Source organism: Plectropomus leopardus, chromosome 3 (genome assembly GCF_026936395.1).
Source record: "Plectropomus leopardus strain MGB_pleo_1.0 chromosome 3, ASM2693639v1, whole genome shotgun sequence".
Classification (NCBI taxonomy): Eukaryota; Metazoa; Chordata; class Actinopteri; order Perciformes; family Serranidae; genus Plectropomus; species Plectropomus leopardus.
In genome coordinates, this window is record NC_142178.1 from 20,705,143 (window position 1) to 20,719,251 (window position 14,109).

Here is a 14,109-nt window from a genome sequence, read left to right on the forward strand (position 1 = left end):
GAAACGTAACAAAAGTGCTAAAAATTCACTTACATGCTGTAGATTGTAAAACTGGATAAAATGTAAAGCAATTGTCTGAAGATCTCAACTTGAAGGAGGAAAATTAAGCATGGTGAATGGCAAAGAGATGGTGCTTTATAACTTACTAAAAAAAGTACTTTTCCTCCTGTCCTCCTGTCCCAACCAACCCTGCTCTCCCCTACCACATGTTGATTCCTGTGTTGTCACATTTGAATCTTTCGGAAACTCCTCAGCAGCTCATTCAGATCATTCAAAAAGGCAATGAGTCACATTTTAGGGAGTGGGAAAAATATTTCAATAGAAAACACAGTTAGGTTCATTTTCTCTGAATTAAACCTGTCATTAAAGTTTATAGCTCTAGGTGTGCCATTTTTTTAGCAGAACTGAACAAAGATATTTGAAAAGAGTTCCCACTTCCTTTTCTTTCCCTTCAAAAACAAGCCAGAGCGTATAAAAACGATTTTGTGAATGTGACATGGATAAATATTGTTTTATGAATAAAGCGCTGCACCCTCAAATGAGGTGTTTGATTGTTTTTGCTACTGTAGATAGTGTTTCCCAACTCTTTAACAAAAGAGGTCTGAGTTAAATTAGATGCCTCACACTGACTCATGAATCCGCATTAATGACTTGTGACATTCAATGTAAATATTACTCACTTCCAGAAACTAATTACCGTACACAAGAGCGAAGCAACAGCTGTAAGGGAGCATGTTGTAACAACTGCAGCTGCAGGCTACAGTGACACTTCTTCCCAGTGTGACACTGAATAAAGTTTTTATTTATATTTAAAGGGACAATTTAAAAAAAAATCCCATGTTTTTTCACGTACCTGTCGTTGTAGCCATGCTGTTATTTGCGGAGATTATGAGATGTCTCGGAAATTCTGCCACCACCACAATACCATGTTCATAGGGATGAGAGCCAGATTAAATATGTAGTGCTCAAAGCTTTGTAAAATTCAATTAAAAATTTTAAACAGAAACATGTCCAGAAACAGTGTCGCTGTTACTCTGGTAAATCTATCGTGACCTCATAGAAAATATGTAAAATGACCACAACTTCTTAACATGGCATTATGTGGTGGCAGCATGGTTGGGTTTAGGGAGCAAAACTACTTGATTAGGTTTAGAAAAACATTGTGCTTTTGGTTAAAACAACTACGTTTGTTATGTACAGGAAGTAAGTACATTGTAAAGTGATGCAATTATGTAAAAAAACATAAGCACAGAATAACTGCCCATAACTACACATGAACGAAAACAACCAATCAGAGCTGAGGAGTCTCTAACGCAGCTGTCTCTCATCTCAGTCATGGCTTGTTATGTGCAGTCAAACTAGGCAGCATTGATCAAATATGAATCAATATTCTGTTACTGCATTGCCTATTTCTCACCTCCAGTGGTTTTGGAAACATATTTTAGTGTAATATTTAGATTTAAAATGAGAATTGACTGACTGATACAGAATTACATAATTTGGTAATAATTATTTGTCACAATGATTTCAAGGTAGACAGTAGAAATACAGTGTTATAGTTACAAAGTGATCACATGTATTTGATCAGCCCACACATTTCCTTATTGGATGATGTCATGTTGCCAGACGACCTTGCATTTTCTTTAGCCCCATTTCCATTGCACAAAAAACCACTAACACTCGCTAACATCTGGCTTTTTCATGTAATGGGAAAGGTTACAATTGGCATTCACACCCACGTCAAATACCTCTGCCGTAGTCAGGGATATTTATCTGCTCTGGCTCAGATCAGAAATAAAACACCCAGGTGAACACTTTAATTTGGCCCCTTTACTGACCAGATGCAATGACGGGCTGCAACAAATTGCTGTGCGTCTCTGCCAAAGCAGCACTCAAACATCAAAATTCAGTTTGCACAGAGTTTGAGAAACAGATGAAATACATAAAAGATATCTTAAAAAAAAGGAACCACCATACCATTTTCACTGGCCTCCATGCTGCTTTCTAATATTTACTAAACTGTTTTGCTGCCTGTCGAACATGACAACAGGGGCGTGTCTAGGGAATGGCCTGGGGTGGCACGGGCAGCCCCTGAAAACTGATTGGCCCCCCCATTATGACTGGCTATCTGCCCAGTTTGAACTGTTTGACTCATAAGCTGAATTAAACCTAAGAGTCAGTAATATGCCAGAGCAGTGTCTAGCCTGGCTATTTTTACATACAAAAAAATGCATACAGCCGTTAAAAAGTTTGTTCACACTGGCTTATCTATTTACTTTTTTGAAACTTTATACTTTAAATTGTACTTTTTACTTTTGGAGAAACAGATTCTTTAATAACGTATGGAAGCTTTATTTTAAATTTTCATGTTTTCACTTTGATATTTTGTCTATTTATCTTGTGCACTACACAACAAACAGTAATGTAAGATACTGCAATGTTAGTAATTAGAGTAGGTATGGGTAGTGGAAACAAAGATGGTAAATTAAAGCTGTGCCGCTGTATGCCCACAGCAGCGCTCGTACTTCATGCAAACCCTGCATAAATCAGTGCTGTATACATGGCTCTGGCCTACTGGTAATGGGAAGGCAGTCTATTACCTATTTTTATTACAGGTTTCCCTGTGATTAAGAAACCTTTGTATACTCACTAATTTTGGTGGAAAAGGTGTGTTACTGTAGCTATCTACATTAGCACCCCCACTTCAGCACCAGACTGGCCCCATTCAAATGAACAAGAGGGTTTTAAGTTTTTTCATGTAGAGCCAAAGTTGGTCTGAATGTGTCACGAGAGCAGGAGCCAAACTGGTTCTTCACTTGGTGTCAAAGGTCTAAGCTGCTTTTATAGGGCAACTCTCGCCCTCTCATCCCCTTTCCTTCAAAGTGTGTTAATTCTATTCAGGTCTCTGTAGAAACACTTATATGGCCATTTAAGGGTGGGAGCCCCCTATTAACCTGCAACTGGACTCCCTTTAGCTGAGCAGCAGGTCAGCTGGCTAAACTGTGTTAACCTCTCTTGGGTGACTGAATGTGATCAGCTGTAAACACACTTGGGCTGCGTATGCAATGTCTTCTGGGATATGCATTTAGGCATTAGATATATACAAAACATGTGGTAAAGCAGTCAGAGTGATACATCCTAAGTGTTTGTCTTTTAAAATGATAAGAAACAAAGGCTACAAATGATGGAGAGGATCCAGAAGGGGATAAATGGCCTGAAACTAGGATCGGATAAAGCCTTACCAAGCATAAGGTTTTATTTTTGCAAACACAGATAACATGCAGTCTATATTAACAATATGCTTTCACTGACAGTTAAGGTCAGAGGCTCGGGATAGAGGTAAGCTGATCCTAGGCCTGTGCTTAAAGTCACCCCAGCGGGTTTTCATTACAACCCTGTGTGAAAGTGAGACGCAGCTTCTATGACCGAGTGGTCCATCTGTAGCCCAGCAGTAACCCTTCGTTCTTTCTCTTTCCCCTTCTACTACCATTTACCTTTTACCCTTTTCTGATCTTTTTCTTTCATGAAGAAAAAAATCAAGGGCTCAACTACTGTTGAAAACAATCACAAACCGTATGGTGCAGGTTCATACAAAAGCCAAACCCCAGTGGAAATGTTTGAAGAATCAATTTATTGAACGTTTATGAAGACTCATCGCTCAGTGTGAGGAGCATCAAAGCCATCAGGACAGCTATAATATAAACCAAACCATGCCTGCTTTTCAAAAGTCCTGTCTCTTAGCAGATTCTCCACAGTCCCATTTTGATGCAAACAGTCTACCCAGCTCCATATAGGATCTTGGGATTTGTGCAAAATTACATCTGATGAGAACAGATTGAAAGATAGGTCTGGTGATATTCTATATTTTCCTATTGTCAACAAATCCCATGAAAAGATCAAAACTAAAAATGAAATGATTCCTCTAACAAGTTTTGCCTGTCTAGTTCCAGCTGCCTAGTACCACATTGCTGCACAGGGTGAAGTGCTCCTGTTAATATGGGCATTGCAGGTTATTTTGATTTTATTCTGCACACTGTTCTACAGTTGCAACATATTGTCACTCTTTGTCAAATACCGATGCTCGGTCAGTGGCCGTGCACGTCAAACTATGATGCTGTAGGTATCCCTCCAGTGTAAGTTCAGGACTCTCAGGGACTGCATGTCAGTTTCCGTCCATTACATGCACTGTGTCTTTTCAAAATAAGCTTCAGTTGTCAAAGGAAATTAACAGTTCCTGGTCGGTAAATGCCAGTCTCTTTTCAAAGTAAACTTAAAATGTGGGTAGCAACAGGTTTAGAGAAAAATATCATGGTTTGGTTTAAAACAAGTAGTTATATTGTTAAAGTAATGCAACATCATGTGGCATATACATACTAGCATGCTGTGTTGTTAAAATAACTCCAATGACCTTTATACAGACTTCCTTGATTTTTATACTAGAGCAGTTCCTCAGAGCGCTCATACCCCTGCTAAAGGGTGCCTTTGTACGTCTGTATTTGATGCTGGGGGCCGCTAACCAAGCATTAGTTTTTGACGAGTTAGGAGTGAGACAGGGTTAATCCTGCTGCTGTACTGTAAGTACTTGCAAGTGCACCAAATGTGTATAAATCTGCAGATGAAAATAGTCCCTATGCACTATTTACTCTTTTTACTATTTACTAGAAGTAGCTCCAGAAAATGACAGTTTGTTTGTTTTTTTAATGACACTACATTTCTAAAGATATATGTCGTCAGTAGGAACAAATTGGTTTTGGGACTGAGTGCAAAAGACAAGCTGGGGAAGTTGAAGAATATTGAGAGACTAATATATAATGTTGGTTTTCTAAAAGGATTTGTTGACATATGAAAAATGAAGAATATTGCCTATAGATATATATATCCTATAGAGGAAAAACCTCTTTTACAGTATAACTTTATTGGTCTGAAGTCTCTTATGCGTGATTGTGCTGAATCAGTTCTGAGAGTATATGGACTCTTCATACTTCATAAAAATGGTCTAAACCTTTACAAAAATGGTGTTGTCTGCCTGATGAAATAAGGATTATTTAATGATCCAGAATAAAAAATATCCACAAGCCTTCACTGTTAGTCCACTAGTTTTTATCTTCAATGTGGCTGCATACTGAGAATCAACCATACAGCTCTGAACATTGTCCTGAAGTTTACTAATGAGCTTGTTAACTTCAATCACTCCTTCTGCATTGACATTTGGGAAAGAATTTATCCCATCCAAGAGGAATTAATCTCATTAGAGCTCCAGAGTCATATAGATTGTGCCTGCTTGGCGTAATTGATGTTCCTATTGTACAGGTCTAATTGACTCAGTATGGGGTTTCAGAGCAGCTGTGGGACACATAGACGACTCAACCAGACTCCAGGATAACTACATGCATATTAGAGATATGGGTACTGTACACAGCAGTAGACAAATATGTGCGGAGGGCACAAGATTATTTGTATTTTCGGTTATTGAAGTATAGAGTCAGAGAACATTTATGCCCCGCCCACATTAGAGGGGAAAACAAATCATCGCTCTTAACTGACTTTGTAGTGTGTGAGGGTTCCTGTCATTTACATCCACTAGCAAACACCACACATATGCCAAAAAGCTGCTTTGTGGTGGGATGCACGTCCAGCATTGTAAAGAATTCCTGACTAAGTTTTCACAAGTTGCTTAACTGAAATACTGAACTTTTAAGCAATAAGGCGCGAATTAGCAGGAAGATTCGGGATCCTGACACTCAGTAGCAAATGCTTTCAGAAAATATTTTACATTTTTTTTCCATACAAACTGTTCAAGCTAACTAAGCTATGTAATGCCCCATTTGATCTTTGTTAGCTTAAATAATAATCTTATCTTGTGCTTTGATCAAATAATTGTAAATATTCAAGTATATCACTTTTGGCCATTCAGTGGGATCATTACTCCACAATGAGCAAGGTGAAGAGAAGGGCCACTGAGACAGACTGACAATATTGAGTTTTCAATGCAACACATGTTCTCTGGTAGAAATAGGGTGCTAAAATAATCTTGATTTGCTGAAATCTAATGTTTTTAGCCAGCTATGGGCATTTTGTTTAAGACCTTGGTGGCAGATTGTGGTGCAATTTTATATCCTCTCTGTGGGCATGGTTTTCAGAGTATGATGTGTTGCGCTCTGTCTCAATAGAAATATTATTAATAAATGTTAGTACTTCATATAAATGGACCAGCTATTTATGAGTGATTTGAAGCAACAATAAATTGGATATTTTGAGGAATATGCTTTCTTGCATTTTCAAAGCAACTTAGCTTTCATGTCTAAACAATAAATATAACAGCCAACAGCAGTTAGCTTAGCATCAGATAAAGACTGGAAACAAGAAACAGCAAGCCTAGCTCTGCCCAAAGGCAACAAAATCCACCCAAAAGAAGCTCTAAAGCTCACTAACGAATGAACTAAAACATGTTCTGCTAGTTTTCATAAAAAACAAAGATTAAAGGTTATGGTTTTAATGGGTGGTTATGTGCCAGACTATGGCACGGTTGCTGCTTTAGGAAGTGACAGGAAGTAAGCCTACTAGTTGATTTTACACTTCAGTTTTCATATGGAATAAAAACAGACAGTATAATATGTTAACTGCAATAACATGTCTCTACTTTGACAGAGCCCTGCTAACAGACACGACAGTGGTATCGATCTTCTCATCTAGCTCTCTGCATAAACCAAAAAAATGAATTTCCCAAACTGTCACGCTAACCTACTTCTCTAATGGCTTGTGATGACCAACACACAGCCATGTTAACGTGTTGGACCACTAAAGATTTGTGTCATAAGATCGAAAAACGGTGTCATTGTGCCATAAAACACAGCAGTGAGCCAGGCAGGTTTATGCTCGCAGGATGTCCATGGATCAGTGTGACAAGCAGATCCCTCTGTAGTGCCCCGCTCTTTGACCCCTGACCAATACTGAAGCTGGAAGACCCATGCTGTGAATGGCTCTCGGGGGAAATTTTACAACTTAGACCAAAGTACTAGCAGCTCTGCCGTCCGAGAAGTGTTTTCTGAATGACCCATACCTGATCTCCACCCCATGTGGAGAAGGGCACCCCATAGTCCTGCCCCTCGCCACCTTCACACATTCCTCAGAAAAGGGATGTTGCCACTTAATGAGTAGATGAGCTTTTACTTAATCTTTCACGAATGAACGAAAATCAGAAGAAGGCTTAAACGATTTAAAGGATACATTTATCTTCACTGAAGGAAGACTGACACTATTTTAAGGAGTTTCTAAGTCAGGCTCTCCTGCAAGTCCTGCATTTCCTGATAGAAATGAAAAAATGGATTTATGTGAAAGACAAAAGTAAAAAAAAAAAATCTGCACATTTACCCCTTCTTGTAAAATTAGGAATAAAACCAATTCAGTTAAGAGTAGATCCTAAACGACTGCAGCACACTACAGAGGTGATCACAATATTAAATGTGCTTTAGATTGGACTTTTTGTTCCAGTTTCAGGCAGTTATAGTAGATATTGTTGTTGATTTAAAGATGCAGTGTGACACTTTTGTCTCCTCCTTCTGGCAATGAGAATAATTACAAAACACTTTTGATTCTTGCTAACTAGGTGTGCCTGCAGGTGAGCTAAATGAATCTCCCCCCAACCCAAGGAGCACTCTCTTCACTTCCTTTGCATATAAAGGCAGAGGGAAAGAAAAGGCCAAGTGATGAAGTCGTCAAATGATGTAGTTATCTATTCCAGATATGTAGCCTATTTTCCACCGCAGAAAAACATCTTCCTGCAAAACTTTGTTTTTAGAAGGTTATAAAGTGATTACCTTATTAAGTGACATTCCTACTTTACTTTAATCCTTTCTCTTAATGCAGAGATCTTTTTTATGGCAGATTTGCTCCAGAAACTTTCATTGGACACTTTATGGGGTTTTCGAAAATACTCTTAGCTGCTGCTTTGTTGCTATGTTCCCTCCCCTGTTCCTGCCCCCTTAAGCTCTGGCTGGTTGACGTAAAAAGCATCACATACACATCAACACAACATTATTGAAACATAAATAAACTTAAGGTTTCAACATATGCACTACATTATAACTTACAAATGTTGCATAGCTGTAATTTTCAGACATCTGCAGTGGTGATTAGGTCAGCCACAGTCAGCAGATACTATAATTCTGGGATACTGTGAAATACAGAATTTCCCTGGTGGACTCATTTGACAAAGGCTTGAATGTAATGGCGTTCATTTATATGTAAAATCTTGCATTTTTAACATGCTTGCAAATTGTGCTAGCATGTTATTTTGTGCAAACAAAAAAAATACATTTTTTTGCAGAATTTTCTTTAAAATCTAAAATATTGCTGATTTAGGGTAAATCCCCATCTCTGATGGACTATTCCAGCTCTAAACGTAGATGCATTTATACTTCAAAATCACTTAAATTACTCTATATGTCACTGTAAGTAGGTGTTTCTTAGTAAATGTTTGTTATTCTTTATACTCTGCAAAGAACTTTTATTTTCCTAAATTTAATTTGAAAGTATTCTTAGTGTGATTTTTAGGATAATTTTATTAATGCAGGTCTTGGATATTAATCTGCAATGTTGCATTACATAGTAGCCTATTGTACTGTTGTACTACTCCTTAAAAATGTGATGATTTATTTTTTATTTTATTTTATTTTACTCGTCCCTTTGGTTGTTTTCTAATTCATTTATGATACATTTAAATAGTCAGTAGATTCTACAACAAATTGCATATTTATTTGATGTAAAGTCAGATGAAAAAGACTTATGATTTGATGTTGAAATGTGTGTTTTTTTCATTGTACCAAGTCTTAAATTAGTTGACTTCCTGCAAACACAAATTCTCCATGACATGAACAAATTACCACTTTGGCAGAAGTCATGGATCATTTGCCTTTTGATAGTTTATGTTGTGAAATATAATCTCACAAACCTTCATCACAGGAATTTGGGGGTTAGAAAAAACAAAAAAGAAAAACCACTCCTCTTAATTTTAGCGATGGTGGCAGCGGGTTAGCAAGTGACCCACAGTGACCCCTGGAATACCAGACACGGGCTCAAGTGTAAATAAAGGTTTGTAATTCATTCACAGTTGTGACACCACAACAAGGACACAGTATATAACTGAGATGATAGTGCCACCCTGAACAGAAACAGACTTTACAACAAGTTCAGCACAAACTCTGAACAACCTCTGCTCACTGATCCAACCTCTGAACTTCAAAAAAGCCACTCTGAACCATGAAACAAGATTTGACTCGTAGTTGCTTTCTACAGTTTCAAGAATGAGACAAAGCCATTAAAATATATCTGTCTCCTTCAAAAACCGACATAATACAGCAAAACAGATCTCCAGGATAATTTTTTTTATCATTTTCCAGATGTATGTGATATGATTATTCCCCTCTTATACTGTCAAATGTTTTCGTTTCTCCTAGCATACAACAAGTAAGACTGATAACTCCATTCAACTGAAATACATGTAATTGTGAATAATTCTACCCAGATATCCCAACTTGCCAAAATATACATACATGCATGAATAAACAGAATACAGCCTTTATAGTTTTCTGGGAAATTTACTCTGGAATACAAGTCATCTAGATAAGAGCTGAGGGAAAACAGCACATGAAATTATGTTTGTTGTATCTGTTATGTTAATATTTGAACTGTGCTTTACTGGTTGATATTACAAAAGCAAATGTGAAGAAAAGAATGTTCTGCACACAAAGGTCTGTTTCATTGTAAAACCAAATTTTCTATTTCAAGACCATAAATCAACAGGAAACGGCATCAACAACACATGTCAAAAGAGCAGAATATGGAAGGGAATGAGATACTACATGAAGACTTGGAAAATATAACTAAGTTCAGTACGTATGATATGAAAGTGTAATGAGATAATGATCTCATTAATTCAAAAAAGGGGCTTCTTTTTCTCCAGTGAATGCATTACGCTTCAATATTATGATACTATACTAATACATTTACAAAATGATTCTAAAAAAACCCTCAGCAGATACTCTAATGTATCCAACAGAGAACTCTTTCAGTATACCCTTTTATAAATATGCATGTTTTTGTTCAATACCCTAATATAGAGCTACAGATAATACCGTGACAACAAGCGTTAGATGAAATATACGATATTGCTACTGACACTCATACTTTTCTCGTCACTGATCCTTAATCCTTGTGACAAGGTGTTTTATCAGATAACATTTATAGCATGACATGTAATGATGAGCCTCACAAGATAACACATATCTGATCTTAGATGCAAATTGAGGTGTTGTCAAGAGAGTCTGGATAGTATAAATAATCTTAAATCTGTAGTTGGTAACTTTTTAAAAATATTTGCTGAAACTGCCACTATATTCACATACTACTAAATGAGAGATAATCTGTGACGAAACTCATACTCCTCTGCTTACTCTATTGCCTTGTAGTGCTTCTAATTGCCTTGCTAAACTTAAACCAAAAAACAAATCAGAGGAAAGGAGTCTCTAACGCAGCTGTCAATCATGTCAATAACTGCTTGTAATCTGCAGTCAGACTGTCAAACTAGGCAGTGCTGATCAATTGGGAAACAACATTCGGTTACTGCGTTGCCTATTTCTGGCCTCAAATGATTTCAGAAACAAGCTTTAGTGTAATGCTCATAGATGTAAAATGAGGAGGTTGGTTGGGCTGGTGGACGATGCTTGGTGCTTCAGTCAGGTATTTCCAACATGGTGAATGGATCATATATTCATGGATTCCTATTTGATCAGTGAATATGACACAAAGTTATTTCATAAAAGTTACCAACTGTAGCTTTAACCCTTTGTGACCTGAGCAAATTGGTTTTGTTTTTTTCAAAAATGAGGGAAAGAGGCAATGATCAACTTAAAAAAATGGCCCTAAAATCATTATCTAGAAAATTGTCTGAAAATAAATACAATAAAGAAAAGCAAAGCAAACAAAGAAAAAACAACACAAAAAACCAACACAAAAACAAGAAAATGGCATTAAATGACCTAAAATTTAAAAATAAAAAGTATGTGAATATACATAGATATTTTTTGTAACTTATTTTGAATTATACAATTATAAATATTGTTTCCTAACATTTCCTAACATTTTCCAGTTTTTCTGATAATATCTAATAATTCCCCCCTCGCAAATTTCTCCTTTTCCACATTTTTTTGCACTTTGCAGCTTCTTGTCGAGATACTCATTGCCTTTTCCCCATGGTTTCAAATGAAATCCAACCAATCAAATCGATTTTCTCAAGTTTAGGAGGTTTAAATGCTTGAGAATGCAACACAAGAAAACTGACGATGATCCAGGTGTTAAAGTGTTAAAGATTCAGTGTGCAGGATTTAATTGTATTTGGTGGTGAGATTGCAGAACTAAAGCCATTCCCACGTGCTAAGCATGTTAGAGAACTACCAGATACTGCCAGTGTCTGATTTGTCCATTCTGGGCTACTGTAGAACAACATGGCAGACTCCATCAAAGAGGACCTTCTGTACGTAAATATGGCTCATCGGTAAGGTAACGAAAACACAATCATACTTATTTTCAAGTGATTATTAATGAAAAAACACTAATGAAAATATGAAAATGATATACAATTTCTGCCAATAGATGCCTCTTAATCCTAAAAACTTCAAGGAATACTCCATTTATATGTTTTGTGTATCAAATACTCTGAAAGGTTTGTAGCTTGCTTGTGAAAGAGGACAGCTACTGCTTGGATCCAATGGCAGTTCAGTTTCATGCTGAAAAGTCCCAATATACTGCAATTTCTCATAACGTTTCTGCAGCATAATTCACTTTCTGCTGTTTTTCTGTTTGCTTAATTTGTTCCAAACACTTTAACCACTCAAGCCTAAATATGGCTAAATATGTTGCTTTCATTTTTCACCAGCACAGTTGGCTGTTTATGTGTGTTATTCATGATGTCTACAAATCTAGATGTGTGCAACAGATGTAAACAGCTTTCCTTATAAGTGACAAATGGAAGACATGTATTTAGCTGCATTTTGCTAAAGATGCTGATTTTCTGTGCCAAACGTGTTTTCAGTGGGTTTTCCTTTAAAAGCCAAAAAACTGGGCAAGATGCCCTATTATTTTTACTCACAGCCCAGTAATTTGTTAATCAGACTGATAGTTTTAATCAAAAAGACAACAATTAACCTTAACCTCATACAAGCTTCATTTCTTATTTTTCTTATTACTTTTTTTCAAACTGCTCTCTGTAGTTACCTTTTTTTCCAACATACAGTATAATGTCTGCCATTCTCTTTTCACTACTCTTCAAATTTGTTATAACGTATTTCCAAAAAATAGACATCTTCTCTTCCACATAAGTAAGTCCTTTTGTACAAGTGCCAACTATGAACATTAAGTGGTCTAATGGACCCACAAACATGTCATCACTGCCTCCCTGTTGTTTTCAGAAGAAGGAGGCAACATTAAAACCCCACGTGCCGTCTGTGGTAACAGAGGAAAACACCCTAAATGCAGTCAGAGGGAATCACCAAGCCCTTTATTATTCCTCCGAATACTCCCAGAAGACAGCATTAGCATTGACTTACTGTAGCGCCACTGCCTTGCGTGTGTGTGTGTGTTTCTGTCTAATGGCAAATGGAAGAAGCCCGAGGCAGAGTGCATTAAACCTGCAGAGTCCTGCTGAGACGCAAAGCACAAGACCCTGAGTTATCCTAAACTCTTTGGGGAGACACATCACCACACACTTAAAAACCAGCCTCACATTAACTTTAGCTCCCCTTCAACACCGAGGGCTTTTCCAACCTCAAACATCCAACAAAACGACCTCCTCCAAAGTGCCACTGCTGTAATCTTTCAGTGTTCTGCTTGTATTTGTCACTGGGGGATGAAACAGAAGCTCTGTTAAAGTGTTTTAGAGCATCATCACTGCTCCACCACAAAGGCACATGACCAGAAAGTCAACACAGCCATGCTTATCTTTCACCGCAGTGCTTAATTAAATAGTCTGCAAATCTTTGCTTAACAGTCTTGGTTAAATTATGGTGGTGGCACAATATGGAGCTACAGCATTCCAACCAAAACATCCAACCAAGCCTCGCACTGCCAGAAGTTACGTATGGCCTATCAGATGACACATCGAGTGTATACAAGCTTAAATATAACATTTATTTTAATCCACTCCATGCATGATGTCTGGGTTTTAAGGCTTCTATACAACTATTATGGTAAGCAAGAAGTGACAAACTTGTTTAGTGTCAAGATGATGAGACAACTTCTTTTGCCTTTTTCTTTATGAGAAAAATACCCCCCTCTGCTTCTGTCGCTCTGCCAAAGGAGCATAAAATATCCTGTTGTTTATAAGAAATATTAAAACCAAAGCTTTACTGTATGTGAATAATGCAGAAGGAATAATTAAGTCTTTGCTTTTTGACAAGGCAACCAAGTTCGTTTGCTTCAAAATTCAGACTTTGCAACACAATGGACATAACAGAATACTGCAGAGATGATGTTTTTTTGCTTGTTTGTTTGTTTGTTGTTGTTTTTTGTTGGACAACATGCAAACATCGCCCTGGTTCCCTTGTCAAAAAGCCAATTGGGTTTTTCCATTGGATTTTGGATGAATATTATAAGCTCTGAGGCAAACAAACAGTTGTGATACTTTCACACTTTGCCTGTCAAGATAATTGTATTGATAATTTGCCTGTCTTTTTAAAAAATGTTTTTGCACTGTATATATGTGCATTAAGAAACACAGAGTCACAATCCTTGTATACGCCAGTAAAATAGTTTAAATGCACACATGCTTTGTGCTACTGCAGATTATCCTCAAAGTAAAGGGATAAAATGAGCTCCACATGAGACACTGGGCAAAGTCCTGCACGACCACTTTCATTGGCCTGGGAACCCACAATACACACACACACACACACACACACACACACACACACACCAAACTTTTCCTTCTGTCTCCCACATCTGTGTCTATGGCCCTAATTGTTTAATACCTCTCCCCTTCCAAACTCCCTGTGCAGCCGAGGCACTAATAGGCCCATCAAAAAACTGCCGGGGCCTCTGAGTCTTGTTAGCCTGAGC